General features: G+C 45.1%; 1 protein-coding gene and 1 long non-coding RNA gene across 4 annotated transcripts in view; one reads left to right on the top strand and one right to left on the bottom strand.

The window, feature by feature from the left end:
- The window catches only part of BICRA (BRD4 interacting chromatin remodeling complex associated protein), a 97962-nt gene that overhangs the window by 66627 nt on the left and 13220 nt on the right, over positions 1-18115 (bottom strand). The window lies entirely within an intron of this gene.
- LOC135232794 (uncharacterized) overlaps positions 1-18115 on the top strand; it is a 20528-nt gene extending 2413 nt beyond the window's left edge. The window contains exons 2-3 of one of the 3 annotated variants that reach the window (XR_010323352.1): positions 2149-2265; positions 15054-18115. This is a non-coding gene — a long non-coding RNA (uncharacterized LOC135232794). Of the gene's footprint in view, positions 1-2148; positions 3695-4371; positions 9765-15053 lie in introns of those variants that run through there. The other 2 variants (XR_010323351.1, XR_010323350.1) reach the window with 2 other exon arrangements.

The following is an 18115-nucleotide window of genomic DNA, read 5'->3' as shown; positions in this document are numbered from 1 at the left end:
GTAAATCTATAGACAGAAAGTAGATTAGAGGTTGTCTGGGGCTTGGGGGAGGAGGGAATGGGGAAAGGCTACGTGGGGGTACACAGTTGCTTTTTGGGGTGATGAAAATGTTCTAACATTAGACTGTCATGATGGTTGGACAACTCTGAATACACTAAAAACCATCGTCTTGTACACTTTAAATGTGTGAGCTGTATGGTATGTGAAGCATATCTCAACAAAGCTGTTAAAACTTTTAAGGAAAAACCAAAAAGAAACGATCCCATGGCTCACACACCACACCCACTCCAATACTTAATTCCAACCCACACTTTCCAGGCTGCAAATTCACTCAGAGCATCTCCCCTCATGAAGCAAGCCACAAGCCACCCTCTCCTTCAACACACACATACAGAGGCCTGGTCAGGACCGAAAGAACTGGGACCTTCAGGCTTCAGCCCTGGTTAGACCTGGGTATCCCTTACATGATTCAGGTAGGTCCCCCAGGCCACCCTTCGGTGGCCTCCCTTCTGCGTCTGCCACTCGTAGGGAAAGAGGTGTGACGAGCGGAGGGCCTCCTGTTCCGCCCACCTCCCTACCCAAAGCCAGAAACGGGCCCAGCAAGATGTCGAAACCACAGCAAAATGGGAGATGCGCTGGGTTTGCAGAATTTCTTACAATGCGTTATCAAGTACTAATTAAGAAGCAGAGACTCCTTTATATTTCAATTAAAAAAAAATTACAAATCATGGAAGCTTTACCGTTACTCAACGTTTTGATCAAATATCCAATAGAAGATAGGTCCGGGGGGGGAGGGGAGAATGTGGAACAGAATTTCAAATTCTCATGGAATCCAGACTCTCTGGAGGCATGGAGGATGGATGAACCTCTGAAATTCTTGCCCAGAAATAATCTTTTAAACCTGCAACCAAAAATATCCCCTGAAACCTTCCTTAAACCAAACAACAGTTTAGCTTAGTTAGTAAAGAATGTCTGCCTTGGGCACTGTATTCTTTTAAAGAACTGTCTATATGGGATCGAACTGACAACAGCAACTCGAAAGGCTGGATAGGAAGCTTAGGGGGCACAACTTTGGAAGATGTAATCAATGCCACTGAAATGTACAGGTAGAAATTGTTGAATTGGTGTATATTTTCAACAACAAAAATTTTTTTTTAATAAGAGGCAAAAAAAAAAAAAAAAACAACCCACCGAAGTCTTTACACTTCAATAAAAGGAAAACACAGACACACACAGAAAACCATACTTGAGGGAATTGAGGCAAAGGAAGCGAGAGGGGCCCCTGCCCTTTTGAGTCCCTCGGGAGGTTAAGTCGATCCAGCCATCACAAGGTGAGACTTGGGACCAGTATAAAGCAGGGAGGGGAGAAAAACCCACATTGTTCCTGAGGAATTCTTTTATGAGATCATAAATCTACAGGCACATGTTCTTGCTTCAAGCAACCAAGCTATTGATTCCAGAGGACTCCCAGGAATGGCCTTCTCCGCTCCAGTTTCTCTCCATCCTGCCCCCACCCACCCTGCCCCTCCAATTCAACACCTGGTATACAATTCACATTCCCAAAAGGATGACATGAAACTGCTTTCTAGCTGGGCAAAAAAAAAAAAAAAAAGCCACTCAACAAATCTTAGAGAGCACCTACCATGCACTGGAGGTTCAGTGGAGGAATTCCTGCCTTCCATGTGCGAGACCCAGGTTCAATTCCCAGCCAGTGCATCTCATGCATGACCACCACTCATCTGTCAATGGAGGCCCGTGCTTGCTATACGAGGAAAATGGGCCTATAAAAACCCCATGGATTACAATGGTCTGACCCCCAACTGGTCATGGGGATGGCGCAGGACGGAGCAGCATTTTGTTCTGTTGTGCATGGGGGCAACTAACAACAACAATACAGTGCCCAGGCACTGAGAAGACCCCTCATACAGCTGAATTCTAGCAGATAGAGCAAACCAGAAGTAAGTTACTCTAGAATGTCGTATAACCGAGTGACAAGTGGCTATGAGGAGAATACATCACAGGATAAGGGGGCAGCAGGGAAGGGGAGGTTTCAATCTTGAAAAGGTTGGTCAGGGCGGGTATCTCTCCAGAGATGACATTTAAGCAGAGACCGGACTGAAGTGAGGAAGTTGTTGTTTTGTGCTGCAGAGCTGATTTCGACTCACAGCAACCCCGTGTGATGGAGTGGAGCTGCCCCATAGCGTTTCCTTGGCTGAAATCTTTACGGGAGCAGATCGCCAGGTCTTTCTCCTGTGCAGTTGCTAGGTGAGTTCCGACTGCCGACCTTTCGATTAGCAGCCAGGTGCTGGAAGTCAATTTAATGGGTTTCAACTATCATTTAAACACACACACACACACAAATCACAACAGAATTTGAAAACTGTATTAATGAGCGACTCAGACGTTGACTCAAACGTAGGCTATAGGGATTGTTTCACAAAACTTCTGTTTCAGATGTTATGAATTGAATTGTTTCCCCCCAAAAATGTGTTGAACTCCTGGCCGTGGTAGTTATAGATGAGACCCTATTTGGAAACAGGGTTTTTCTTTTGTTAAAGGTCCTTGGGTGGCGAAAGCGGTTTATGTCTGACTACTAACCTAAAGGTTGGTGGTTCAAACCCACCCAGCAGCACCTCAGAAAAAAGGCCTGGCAATCTGCTTCTGTAAAGATTACAGCCAAGAAAAGTCTATGGAGCAGATCTACTCTGTAACACAGGGGGTTGCCGTGAGTCAGAATCGACCTGATAGCAACAGGTTTGGTGTGTTAATGAGGTCATGCCAGTACAGGATGGATCCTAAATCTAATCACCTCTGAGTTATAAAGAAACCAGAATAGACACAGAGACGCAAGTCACATACAGAGGAAGACGGACTCCATGTGAGGGTCATCTACAAGCAAAGGAACACCAAGAATCCCTGGCAGACACAGGAAACTAGGAGAAAGGTCCACAGAAGGAATGACATGGCCGAGACCCTGATTAGGGCTTTCAGCCTCCAGAACAGAGAAAAAATAAATTCCTGCTCTTTAAAGCCACCCACTTGCATTTCTATTATGGTAGCACTAGGAAATGAAGACAGAAATGTTATGTGTGTATGTTCTCGGTTATGTGTAAAATACATGTCTTACTGGGAGTTGCATGCCAAAAAACTGGACAAACTGGGTCCAGATGCCTCCTGCAGAATTTCGAGCTTCCCCCAGGGCAGGGACTAGAAGGCAGGAGTGGACAGGAAAGCTGGTAATAGCCCAAGGTGGAGAAGAGGAAAACGCTGACATGTCGTGGGGTTGGTAACCACCGTCACAAAACAATGTGTAAAAAAAAAAAACCAAACCATGTGTACTGTTTAATGAAAAGCTAGTTTGTTCTGTAAATCTTCATCTAAAGTACAACAACAACAAAAAAAAACAGAAGATGGAGATAAGACTCAGAATTTCATAGATACCTCTTTTTGATAAAAATAAATAAAAGTACAATCCATAAAAGACAAAAACTGATACGCTGTACTTCATCAGAATTATAAATTTCTTCTTTTTGAAGGACACTATTAAGAGAATGAAAAAGATAAGCCACAGACAGGGAGAAAATAGCTGCAAAGCATTTATCTGACTAAGACTTGTATCCAGAATATATAAAGAACTCTCAAAACTCAATAATAATAATTAAAAAAAAAAAACCACTTTTAAGAATGGCCAAAACACTTGGATGCTTCACCAAAGAAGCTACATAAGATGGTAAATAAGCACGAGAAGATGCTAAATATCACCAGTCATTAGGGAAAATACAAATTAAAACCACAGTGTGATACTCCTACCAAAAAAAAAAAAAAAAAAAGAAATGAGAGCTTCCTATACAGTCCCCTGGCCATGCCAGCATTTACATGCCTACTGGATTATTAGCGCACTCTGCCGCTAACGGAAGGCTGGTAGTCCGAGTCTACCCAGAGGTGTCTCAGAAGAAAGGCCTGACAATCTTCTTCCACAGAAGCAGCCATTGAAAGCCCTGAAAGTCCTATGGAGCGCAGTTCCATTCTGACACACGAGGTCGCTGTGAGTCAGGGCTGACTTGATGGCAACCGGTATTGGTACTGAAATGCAGAGTCATTCAGACTTTGCAGAAGTGATGGAGTGTATGCTTGTCTATCACAGAATGCCCCCAGCAGGTTCTGATGCAGCACCCTGTAATCAAACATTAATGTTTCTGCAGCCAAACACATGAATATTCATGTGAAACCCGATAAAGAAAGACTATAAATAGCTCCATGCCAGGCCAGGTCTTGCTGCCTGAGGAGTTACGGCAGGTGAGTTGCCATTATCATTATTAATGTTGGTGGTGGTATTGTTTTGTTTTTTAATCACTTTTCTCTTTTTCTTAGTGCTGCTATTTTGATAACCCATCTTGCTCACTGACTGATGTAAGAGGACAGTCTTTGTTCGTCAAACCTGGAAGATCCCCAGAGGCATGGAATGGGAAGTCCAAGAGCCCTGGGTCTGACCAGTCTGGCTTCAAATCCCAGCTCTGCTATTTCCTGACCCTGAGTAACTGGCCTCACCTCCCAGGGGCCTCAGTCCTGGGGTTAAGGAAGGATCTGATCATTGCTTAAACCCATTGTTGTCGAGTCGATTCTGATTCATAGCGACCCTATAGGACAGAGTAGAACTGCCCCATAGTGTTTCCAAGGAGCAGCTGATGGATTTGAACCGCTGACCTTTCAGTTAGCAGCTGAAAGCTTTACCACTGTTGCCACCAGGGCTCCAATCATTGCCTAGATAACACTAAAAAAAAAAAAAAATTGCCGTAGAGTGGATTCCAATTCATGGTAACCCCATGTATGTCACAGAAAAACTGCTCCACGGTTTTCAATCGTTGATTTTTCAAAGTAGATCACTGGGCTGTCTTCCAAGGCACTTCTAGGCAAACTCGAACTTCCAATCTTTCAGTTAGCAGTCCAGCATGTTAACTGTTTGTACCACCCAATAACTCATTGTTCTGTTTTATTCTTTTTTGGTTAGTTGCCATTGAGTGGACTCTGACTCATGGTGACCCCATATGTGCAGAGTAGAACTGCTCCATGGGGTTTTCAAGACTGTGGCCTTTAAGAAGCAGATCACCAGGCTTTTTTCTTCTGAGGTACCTCTAGGTGGGTTCGAACTGCCAACCTTTTGGCAAGTAGTTGAGCACTTAACCATTTGGGCAACCCAGGGACTCACTAGAAAACCAAACCAAACCCACTGCTGTCAAGTTGATTCCGACTCATGTGACCCCATAGGTACTCACTAAACCAAAATCAAAAACCAAACCCGTTGCCATCGAGTTGATTCTGACTCATAGCAACCCTAGACGACAGAGTAGAACTAACTGCCCTGTAGGGTTTCCAAGGAGCGGCTGGTGAATTCAAACTGCTGACTTTTTGGTTAGCAACTGAGCTCTTAACCACTGCACCACCAGGGCTCCGCTAGAGACTCACTAACTAGGGGCCCTAAATTAACAATAAAAACAACAATAACAGCAGTTAACTTTACAAAGCCTTACTACAGTCCAGGAGGGTGTCAAGCTCTTTGCCACCAACACCTCACTGAATTTACCCTTCATGACACGCCTGGGGGGCATATTCTCCTGTTATCTACCCCAGGTTAACAGAGGCCCAAAGTAACTTGCCTAAGGGAGGACAGGTCTGGGCTGGGCTCCAGCCCAAGTTTTTTTAACATAGGCCTTAAACCTTGCCCAAAACTTGGGCCAAGACTGTCTCTGGGTCAGGTCGCCCCTCCCACCACCATGACAGTCAAACAACCACTTCAGTTCCTGAAATTTTAACCACATACTCTTCACTCTGGTTGAATCCTCACAAACAAGCTCCATGTGGGAAGTACTACTATTTTACCTCTCAGCTGTAAAGTGCACGCCAGCGTGTATCACACTGATGGGGAGTTCACACATTTGCTCCCCAAACCAATACAGTCGGCCCTCTGTATCCACAGATTCCGTATCCACGGGTTCCGCATCCACAGGTTCAACCAACCTGGGATCGAAAATATTTGAGAAAAAAAAAAAGAGTTCCAAAAAGCAAAACTTGAATTTGCCACGGGAGCGCCAAGTATCAGCTGAATCCACACGAATGAAGTGATGTGCAGGCACCCCCTGCTGTAGCCTCCCGCCATTTCACAGATCCTCTGTCTCGCTCCAGTACTCATTGCTTACCTTGTGTCTCGTTCATTCACTACTTGTGTTGTAGGCACCCTTTGTATCTGTGAAAAAATGGCTCCTAAAAAGCAATTAAGTGGTCAAAGCAATCCCTCAAAGGCTAAGTCTGAGGGGGTTGAGGAGAAGAAAGGGTGCCAGGCTAGTAGGGGATGGCTGGCTGGCTCTGAAAAGCGCAACAGCCTCAAGAACTTCAAGGTCGTGGGGAAATCCTCATCGGCTGATGCCCAAGGAGCATCATCATTCCCAGAAGAGCTCAAGAAACTCAAAGAAAAGAAAGCAAGTCTTCAACTATGATGAAACAACTACTTACATGGCACTTACACCATCTGAGGTATTACAAGTACTCTAGAGATGATTTAAGTACACAAGAAGATAATGCATAGGGTACATGTAAATACTATGCCATTTTATATAAAAGACTTGCGCGTCCGTGGATTTTGGTGTCCACAGGGGGTCCTGGAAACAATCCCCCCCGCAGATAATGAGGGACAACTGTACAGTCCGCCCCTTTATCCCACTCCCTACAGTTATAGCATCAGATCTAGCCAGTTCTCATACCACCTCGTATGTGCCAGGCTACCTTTCATCGCTTAAAATATCTGTTTGCCTCGTCGTTTTTGATCCCTCTGAAATCCTCACGTCCTTTAGAGATCCAAAGCAGCTTCTGAGGCTGCTTTGGGTCTCGAGGACTGAGAGTTAATAAGCAGCCGCGACTCGGGCTCATTCCCACCAGTGTCGCCAGCATCCAGGATAAGCCTGGCACTGAGAGGACACTCAATAAATCCTGGCTGCTGTTTGCAAGGGGTGAGAATGGTGAAGCCTTTCTGGAATGCAATTTGGCAGGGCCTCCCAAAATCTAAATGTGCTCTCCTTTGTCTTAGCAATTCCACTTCCAGGAATCTGACCGGCAGAAACACTCTTGCCCAAGCGACCAAAAACGTGGATACGAATATGTCAAGTCAGGTCATTCCCCAGCTCAAAAGCTTCCCATGGTTCCCATCTCACTCAGAATCAAAACCAAAGTCCTAGTTAAAGATGCACAATGGAAACTCTAGAGCAACAAAGAGGTAGTGCCAATAGGCCAATGGTGGTGATAAAATGGAATGCTAAAATAATTAACTTAAAGGAGGCAGGAAACGAGAAAAAAGAAACAAAGAACATAGGAAATAAATAGGAAATGCAACAAATAGGAAGATGGAAGATTGAAATCTGACCACACTGATAATTACATTAAACGTAAATGGTCTAAACCACATGACTACTTTCACATGACTGCTGAAAATTTTAAATGGAGTTGGTCCAAATTGAGATGTGCACTGACTGTAAAACACGCCCTGGATTTTTAAGACACTGTGAAAAAATAAAGATTGTAAAATATCTCATTAATCACTTTTATACTGATTATACGGTCGCAATGATAATGTTTTGGATATAATGATTTACATTAAATATATTAAAATTAATTTCTTGTTTCTTTTTACTGTGGCTACTAGAAAATTTAAAATAACATACGATAATGTGGTTCAAATTATATTTATATTGAACAGCACTGGTCTAAACTCTCTAGTCATAAGGTCATACATTGTCAGACTATACTTATCTACAAGGCTACATACTATCTACAAGAAACACACTTTCCATATAAACACACTTTAAATATAAAGACACATACATGGTAACAACAAAAAACTGGAACTAAGCCTAAATAAATATCCAAAGTTTGGTAGGGAAATACAATATTACACTCCTCAGCTGTTAAAAAAATAAGATTCTGAAGAAAAAAAAAAGATTCTAAAATATAGAATAGAGCCTCAAATTCTTAGAAATTCAGATTTCTTGGACCAGTTGAGACTGGAAGCCTCCACAAAACTATTGCCCTGATATACTCTTTAAACCCTGAACCGAAACTAGCCCCGGAGGTCACTTTTTAGCTAAATAACAAATTGGCTCATAAAATAATGAATATCGCCCATAAGTACTGCGCTCCTTTAAAAATCACCTATAGAGATCAAACAGTCAACAATTACTTCAGAACAAAGATGAGAAGGGAAGGTAGTGGGGAAACTAGATTCAGGGAAATGGAACAACCAGAACGAAAATAACGAGAACGTTCCCACATTGTGAAGAAGGTAACCAGTGTCACTGAACAACCGGTGTAGAAATTGTTGAATGGGAACGTAAACTGCGGGGTAAAACTTTACCAAAAACACAGTAAATCATTAAAAATAATAATAATAAAGTTCTGGGTTACTGACATGGAAACAATTTTAAGACATTTGTTAAAAAAGTAAGATGTAGAATTCATACAGCAGGACTGTGTGGTCAAGAGGGGAAGATGTATACGAAAAAGGGGTGCTGAGTGAATGTACCCCAAAAGCTCTTGGAGGTCACCTCTAGAGAGCAAAGGAAGAGGATACTAAAAAGACGCTCCTCGTGGTACAGGTTACTTGACATTTTTCTGTGCAGAGTAATTAACACTCAATTTGCACTTAAATTGGCAAACCCAAAAACTAAGAGTTAAGGGATCTTATTTTAGCCTCAGGACTGAGAGGTCTCCTTTCACTTGCAAAATGTTTAGAGCAACTTAGAAAGAGTCAGAAAACCAATCTACTGCCCTTGCTACTCAAAGCAAGGTCCCCTGGTGGCATCAGCCTCACCCGGGAACTTGTGAGAAATGCCCAACTGAAACAGAATCTGCATTTTAGCAGGATCCCCAAGGAATTTAACAGGCTCCGTAAGGAGTGTGTGTGCACATTGAAGTCTGACAAGCAGTGACGTACTGCACAGCCCAATCTGTCTGCCCCAGCTGTTGCCACTAGCTGCCTCGTCAAATCGGACTCATGGTGACCCTGCACACAACAGGATCCGGACCACTGTGACCCACAGGGTTTCCACTGCCTGATCATCAGAAAAAGATCACCAGGTCTTTCTTCCTAGTCCATCTTAGTCTGGAAGCTCCACTAAAACCTTTTCAGCATCACAGCAACATGCAAGCCTCCGCTGACAAATAGGTGGTGGCTGCACACAAGGTGCTTCAGCCAGGAATAGAACACGGGTCTCCCGTGTGGGAGGCAAGAATTCTAGCACTGAACCACCGCTGCTCTCTGTCTGTTCTAGGAGATGTGGACTAAAGACTGGTTAGTACTCTTCACAGCAATAACAGCAACAATGGTTATAATAACTGCAATTAGCACTTATAAAGTGTTATTACCAACCAGTACCTGAGGATACATTATCTCAATTAAACTCCATAACAATTCCACCATGTAGGTATTTTAGGTCTAAGACCCTGACCTGCAATTCTGAACTCCAAAACTCTCCGAAAACCATACTCTTTCTTTCCTGACTCACTTGGGGGCAAGCGTGACCTGCACTGTCTGTCTTTATTTATCCGTCTTAGTGTCACAGCCACAGAACTATTAGCCACAGAACTATTAGCTGCAGAAATACTAGCATATTTGACAATGGGGAGCTGCCCCACCTTGCTAGAATGTTCAGATCATATGGTATAGACACTGGTCTGAAATATTTTGAATTTCTAAACACAATAATGGTAAGTGCCATAAATCCAGCACTTCAGTTCACATATGACAGCATGTTATTTATTTAAATCTCCAAGAAGAAGACATTCAGCCCCTTTTGCTCATGAGGAAACTGAAGCTGAGAAAGATGGGCGCCCTTGCTCCGAGGCCCACAGCTGGTTCCAAGCCAGATCTGCCTTTGGAATCCTAACCTTCCACTGCGTGCCGGCTTCTCTGACTCATCAACTATGCAAGTTCAGAAGCTCACAAACACATCCAGGAGCTGGGAGGAAGCTGTGGCTGCCACGGTTACGTTCATGAAGGCACGAAACCAGTTGCCCTTCCAGTAGGTTGTATGTAATCTTGATGGAAGCAGGCTGCCACATCTTTCTTTGGCGGAGCAGCTGGTGGGTTTGAACGACTGACCTTTCGGTTAGCAGCTGAGTGCTTTACCCACTGCGCCAACAGGGCTCCTTTGAAGACACAAACCCAACCCATTGCCATCGACTGGATTCCGACTCACAGTGACCCTGTAGGGTAGGGTAGAACTGACCCTTATGGTTTCCGAGGAGCAGCTGGTGGATTCCTACCCACGACCTTCTGGTTAGCAGCCAAGCTCTTCACCACTGCGCCACCAGGACTCCACACAAACCCACCAAACCCATGGCCGTCGAGTGGATTCTGACCCATAGTGACCCTACAGGATGGAGAACTGCCCCATGGTTTTCAAGGAGCACCTGGCGGATTCAAACTGCTGACCTCTTGGTTAGTAGCCGTAGCACCTAACCACTACGCCACCAGGGTTTCTGTCCACACAAAACTAAAATCTGTTGCCGTCAAGTCGATTCCGACTCACAGCAGAACTGCCCCACGGAGTTTCCAAGAAGCGCCTGGCGGATTTTATCCACCGGACCTTTTGGTTAAAGAAGGGGATAAAAAGGCAAACACGGAGGAGGCTGGGTACCCAGCTGAGCCCCGCCTCCCCTCACCTGACCTGCCTCCCAACTTCCGCCCCCCCCCACCCCCACCCCAGGCTTACTCCCAGGGCAATGAACAGGAAGAGCAGCAGCTTCTGAACTGTGGCCTTTCCTCTTGGCCTTAGTAAGGAGGAGGAAGCAAGGTCGGGTGGTTAAAAGTCTGGGCTCTGGGGCCAGGGTGCCCAGGTCAGATCCCTACTCTGCCACTTCGCAGCTCTGTAAGCCTGGAAAGTCATTTAGCCAAGCTGTGCCTAAGTTTCCTTATCTGTTAAATGGAGATGAAAGTCACTGTACCTACCTCCTACTTCCTTCTGTGAATAAATGAATTCACACTTGTAAGAGGTGGAGACCAGTTTCTGGCGCAGGGTAAGCCAACTTAAGTGCTGGCTGTTATTTTATTGTTGCTACTAACAGAATCTCTGCGAAGGTTCTTAAACTGATCCACCAGCCCCTGAAAATTCTTTGTGAAATTTTGGGGTATAGAGCCAAGGGTATGTTTTTCTGGGGGAAAGGCTCCTGGCCTCAGTGCAGGTTCCCAAAAGGACCTGAGAACTCCTCTTCCCCCAAATTAAAAACTGACCCATGCGTGTAAGACCTGAGGCAGAAAGACAAAAGGCCCCAGCTCCCAATGCCACTGCCACCCACACCCATCCATCCACAAGCCCCCTCCTTCTCCTGTTTCTCCAAGGTGCATGCTGAGCTCCTGAACACCTTTCCAATTGCACAAACATCTTCTCCCCTCACACCCCTCTCCTGAGCCCAGCTCAGTACTACTCCCTCCTGCCTCTTCTAGAAGCTTCCTTCTTCACTTTCTTTCCTTTTCTCTCCTAAATCTCAAATCCTGCTCAGATTCTAAAAACGATCCAATCTGTGTAAAGATCACCTGGCTCCTCATTTCTTCAATAAATACAGATTACGGGTTTATTCTGTGGCAAGTCCTAGGGGTGAATTCTAAAATGGAAATATACTGAGTGAGGTGAAAGAAGTTAGTCAGGATAGTCAAGGAGGGCTTCCCTGAGGAGGTGGCATTTAAGCAGAGACTGGTAAGGTGAGGAGCCCAGATATGGAGAGATCAGTCCAAGCTGAGGACACAGCAAAGGCAAAGGTGTGGAGGCAGGAACAAGCTTGGTGTGTGAGGAATGGCAAGGAGGCAGGTGAGAGGGTCAGAACTAAGATCAGGGAAATAAGCCCAGGCCAGACAACTTGATGCTTTGTAGGGGGAGGTGAGGGGTTAGATGTTTACCTGAGAGCCCTAGGGAGTCACAGAAGGGTGGCATGGTTGTTTCTTTTAAAAATTTCTGCCTGGCTAGGTCATGGAAGCTCCATGGACACATACAAACTTCCTGAGGGAACAAATTGCTGGGCTAGGGGCTGTGGGGACCATGGTCTCAGGGAACATCTAGCGCAATTGGCGTAACATAGTTTATGAAGAAAACGTTCTACATCCTACTTCGGTGAGTAACGTCTAGAGTCTTAAAAGCCTGTGAGTGGCCATCTAAGACACCCCACTGGTCTCACCCCTTTGGGAGCAAAGGAGAATGAAGAAAACTAAAGACACAAGGGAAACCTTAGTCCAAAGGACTAATGGATCACATCTACCACAGCCTCCACTAGTCTGTGTCTGGTACAACTAGATGGTGCCCGGCTACCACCACTGACTGCTCTGACAGGGATCACGATAGAAGGTTCCAGACAGAGCTGGAGAAAAATGTACAACAAAATTCTAACTCACAAAAAAAGACCAGACTTATGGCCTGACAGAGACTGGAGAAACTCTGAGAGTATCGCCCCGGCACCCCTTTAGCTCAGTAGAGAAGCCACTCCTGAGGTTCACCCTTCGGCCAAAGATTAGACAGGCCCGTAAAACAAAACGAGACTAAAGGGGCACACCAGCCCAGGGGCAAGGACTAGAAGGCAGGAGGGGACAGGAAAGCTGGTGATACGGAACCCAAGATCGAGAAGGGAGAGTGTTGACACGTCGTAGGGTTGTTAACCGATGTCATAAAATAATATGTGTACTGTTTAAAGACAAGCTAGTTTGTTCCGTAAACCTTCATCTAAAGTACAATTTAAAAAAAAAAAAAAAAAATTCTGGCTGCCTGACTGTTTTCAGCAGTTCCTCAAAAAGTTAAACATAGAGTTACCCCATGACCCAGCAATTCCACTCCTAGGTATATACTCAAGAGATGGGAAAGCAGAGACTCGAACACATACTGTACACTAATGCTCACGGCAGCACTATTTACAGTAGTCAAAAGGTGGAAATACAACCCAAGTGTCCATCAACAGACGAATGGCTCAACAAAAATGTGATGTATTCATACAACAGAATATTGTCCAGCCATAAAGCAAAATGAAGTTCTGATACGTGCTACGACATGGATGAACCTTGACACATTATGTTGAGTGAAATAAGTCAGACACAAAAGAACAAATACTGTCTCTGTTCCCACTTATATGAAATATCCAGAACAGGCAAATGCATAAAGACAGAAAGCAGTGGTTACCAGGGGCTAGAGGAAGGAGGGAATGGGGAGTTATTGCTTAATGGGTACAGAGTTTCTGTTTGGGGTGATGAAAAAGTTTGGAAACAGTGACGGTCGTTGCACAATACTCTGTCTATAATCAGTGTGCTGACTTGTGCACTTAAAAATAGTTAAAATGGCAAATTTTATATTATATATAATTTAGCATACTAAAAAAAAATTAGAATAAGATTGCTAGGTTAGATATAAAACTGGTTAATGTAAGGAAGGGCAATACAACAGTAACCACTGAGGTTACCTTTTCTACAAACAAACCCACTGCCGTAGAGTCAATTCCGATTCATGGTGACCCCATCTGTTACAGAGCAGGATGGCTTCATAGGGTTTTCTTGGCTGTAATCTTTAGGAAGCAGATCTCCCGGCCTTTCTTCTGTGGTGCTGCTAACCAAAAAAACCAAACCCAGTGCCATCAAGTCGATTTCGACTCTTAGCGACCCTATAGGACAGAGTAGAACTGCCCCATAGAGTTTCCACGGAGTGCCTGGTGGATTCGAACTGCCGACCGTTTGGTTAGCAGCTGTCACACTTAACCACTATGCTACCAGGGTGCTGCTAGGTGGGTTCAAATTGCCAAACTTTAGTTTAGCAGCCGACAGCAAATCACTTACACTACCCAGGGACCAGCATCTTTCCTACAGGACAAGAAAAAAACTCTGTCTACCGAGAGCTTTCTCCTTCCCTCCTTCCTTCCATCCATGCAGCCCTCCTTCCCCTTCTCCAAGGCTCCTCACCACACTCCCATGCCTACTTGTCCATCTCCTGAAATCCTTACTTCCTGAACACCGCATCAAAACCAGGAAACCTGATCTCAAGTCCATCTAAAAAGCTAGGACTTTTTTGCCACATCACTCAACGACTTTTTGGGAACTGCCCCCTTTGCTCCTAAGACACTGACCTTGCCCCGTCCTCCTCCTCTTCCTCCTCCCCCCTTCTTCCTCTGTTTCAGCAGTCGCTCTTCTTCTTGCTTCTGCCCCTACACTTGGGTGGCCATCAAGATTGATTCTCAATCCTCTCGTGTCCTTTCTCTGGGAAATCTTCCTCCTCCCTGGGACTACGGTTATCACCCAGGTGCCACCGCCTCCTAAGAACTCATGACCCTTATGATTCATTCACTCATTCATTCTCTCTCCTCTCTTATCTTTCTACCAGCCAAGAAGGCGTTAGAGCTTTACTCTCTGGGCTCTGTGTTCCCCAAACCACAGGCATCTCTACCTCATCTCACCACGACCCGTCTGTCAGATTGTTTACTGTGGTGGCTTGCGTGTTGCTGTGATGACAGAAGCTATGTCATCAGTATTTCAAAAACCAGCAGGGTCACCCATGGTGGAGAGGTTTCAGAAGATCTTTCAGATTAAGACAGACTGGGAAGAAAGGCCTGGTGACCTACTTCTGAAAATTAGCCAGTGAAAACCTTACAGGTCACAACAGTTGTCTGATAAAACGGTGCTAGAAGATGAACTCCCTAGGTTGGAAGGCACTCAAGATACACAGTGGTCATAACAATGGACTCGAGCATAACAACAACCATGCAGGGCCGGGCGATGTTTCATTCCGTTGTACACGGGCTTGTCATGAGTCACAGCCTACTCGGCATCAACTAACAACAAGAACCCCAGCTCAGGGAAAGGCACCTCCATCTATGCAGTTGCTCAGGCCAATGACCTTGGATCAACCTGGACTCCCTCGTTCTCCCCCCACCCAACAAAACCAAGGCACCCCATATCCCAGCCCCAATGTCCCCCACAAAGCTCCAACTGGCCTTTGTGCAAAGCATCACAGATTCTACCGGCTGCTATGCTTTTTCTCTGGTAGGAATGGTCTCAAGCCCAGAGCCTCAGAAGCCCCTCCTCCAGGAAGCCTGCCCCGATGTCCCAACACACCCTGGCATTGATGCATCCTCTCCGGACCTCCATTAGCCCAGCTGGCACACCTAGACACCGATCTCAACTTGCATGAAGACCGGTGTGTACCTGGCCTCCTTCCCTCCCCTGCCTGGCCTCTCTCCAGTTCCTGAAGGCAAAGCTGTGGCTAGTTACACTCCCTGAGAGGGATCACAAGGCAGGCACCCAGGAGGCCCTCCTATGTGACTGAATTAACCAGTAGGGCATGGCTGGAACCAACTGCCTGGATTCAAATCCCAGCTCTGCCAGCAACTTTCTGTGCAACCTTGGGCAAGTTACTTCACCTCTCCTTGCCTCTGTGACAACCTGGGGATCCAGCCCTGGAGGAGGCTGGATTTTAAGTAAAATGTGACACCTGGGGATGTACATATATTCATATACGTAATAAAGCACATAGGGGCATAAACACCTCATGGGATTGGTTTCCTGGGTTTGAAGGATTACGACCATAGTCTCACGGAACACCTCGGTCAATTGGCACAATATAGTTCATAACATTATCTTCTACATCCTAGTTTGGTGAATAGTGTCTGGGGTCTTAAAAGTTTACAAGTGGCCATCTGCAATACAACTGTTAGTATCTACTTGTCTGAAGCAAAAGAGAAAGAAGGAAACAAAAGACTCAAAGAAAAAACTAGTTTACAGGACAAATAGTCTACATGAACCATGGCCTCATCTACCCTGAGACCAGAAGAACTAGATGGTGCCCAGCTACCAGTGCCAACTGTTCTAGTCAGAACAACAGGTGGACCCTAATAGAATGGGAGAAAAATATGGAACAGAACCTCAAATTCCTAAACAAGAACAACAACAGAACAGACCTACATGAGCAGTTGAGACTGAAGGACTCCCTGAGACTATTGCCATGAGACATTCAAATCTGAACCAAAATTAACCCCTGAGGTCACCTTGTAGCTAAGTAACAGGTTGTCTCACGAAATAATGACTATCACCTGTAAGTACTGTGCTCCTTTAAAAAAAAATCATCTATATGAGACCAAATAGTCAACAAATTACTTTAAAACAAAGATGAGAATGTAAGGGGCAGGGAAAGTAGATAAAAGAAAATGGAACAACCAGAAAGGAAATAATGAAAACACTGACACATTGTAAAGGATGTAACCAACGTCAGTGAACAACTTCTGTAGAAATTATTGAGTGGGAACCTAAACCGCTTTATGAACCTTCACAGAAAACAAAATAAAATATTATTTTTAAAAAAATTCCAATAGAAGGGCATACTATAGTATAGGTGACAAGTCCTTCTGAAAACTGTCAAGCTCATTAAAAACAAGGAAAGTCTGAGAAACTGTTGCAGTGAATGAGACTTGACAACTAAACATAATGTGGTGTTCTGAATGAGATACAGAAACAGATAAAGGGCATTGGGTAAAAATTAGGAAATCTGAAAAGCATTGGATTTAGTTAATGAAAAAAAAAAATGTGATACCTGCACCCATGAAACGAGTGACGAGAGTAGGGGTACAAGTAGCAACATGGGTGGCACCTATCATCAGAACATAACCCACCACTGCCGTCGAGTCGATTCCGACTCATAATGACCCTATAGGACAGAGTAGAACTGCCCTGTAGAGTTTCCAAGGAGCGCCTGGCGGATTCGAACTGCCGACCTTTTGGTGAGCAACCGTCGCACTTGACCACTACGCCCACCAGGGTTTCCTCATCAGAGCATACACAGATGAAAAGGAACGAGAAGGAGAAATGCAGCTGATTCTCCCTATTCATGCTTCTTGTTGCTGTTAGCTGCAAACTAGCTGCCATGGATCTGCCCCCCGACTCATGGCGACCCCAGGCAGAGTGAACAGATCAAAACCCTGCCCAGTACCATGCCATCCCCACGATCTGATGCAGATCGGACCCTGGTGAGCCATAGGGTTTTCGCTGGCTGATTTTCGGCAGTAGATCGCCAGGCCTTTCTTCCTAGTCCAGCTTAGTTTGGAAGCTCAGCTGAAACCTGTTCAGCATCCAGCAAAATGCAAGCCTTCCTTGGTAGACAGGTGGTGGCTGCGCGTGAGGTCATTCACAGCAGCTACGTTCTATGAAGTCGCAACAAATACTGAATTAGTAAAAACTGAGCCGTTGTTCCAGAGCAAGTACAGGCTTAGGTTCCCGTGAGCTTCTGGTCACAGCATTTCATCAACCAATCACTACATAACTTTGTTTTGTGTGTTTCTGTCCAAAGACACCCTCTTTAATCTACACTGTTGGTTCCTTAACGCTGAACTTGCAGCCGGCAACACTATAACGCATGCCTAAATGAAGCTCATCTGACACACGTACTTTCTCCGTAAGCCACATCACAGCCTTCTTGAGCTTAGGAACACTAGACAGCACTTCAGCAGTGTGCTTGAGGCCATTTTAAATGGCGAAATCATCAACAAAAAGCATGAAAACGTGAAAAAACGTGGCACTAAACGGACCGCTCTGGTGGCGCAACCGTAACTACTCAGCTGCTCGCCAAAAGGTAGGTAGTTTGAACCCATCAGCGGCTCCATGGGAGAAAGGCCCGGTGATCTGATTCCATAAAGTTTACAGCCTAGAAAACTCTACGCAGCAGCTCTGCTCTGTCACACGGGGTCCCCATGAGCTGGGATTGACTCGGTGGCAACTGATGACAACAACAAACAGACCGCGAAAAGGACACGTGTTTCCAATATAAGACTGAAACACAAAGGCAGAGCGTCGCCTCGTTCCACCTCGGCACTGGGCAACGCAGATTTTTCATCTCTGTGCCTGTCCGCAAGTGACCTGAAAGTGCCGCGTGTACTGAATTGAGGGTTACAAATAAATTTCAGCAAGTAGATGAATTTGCAAATACGGAATCTGCAACTAATGCGGGTGAAGTGTATAAAAAACCCTGTTTACGTAAAGTAAAAATCCACAACACAAAGCAAGCATTTTGCCACGGAACAAAAAGATACACATTAAATATTCTGGGAGACTGCGGATGGG

This window comes from Loxodonta africana, chromosome 11 (assembly GCF_030014295.1).
Source record: "Loxodonta africana isolate mLoxAfr1 chromosome 11, mLoxAfr1.hap2, whole genome shotgun sequence".
Taxonomy (NCBI): Eukaryota; Metazoa; Chordata; class Mammalia; order Proboscidea; family Elephantidae; genus Loxodonta; species Loxodonta africana.
The sequence above is the reverse complement of the archived record's forward strand: the minus strand, read 5'-3'. Positions and strand labels throughout refer to the sequence as shown.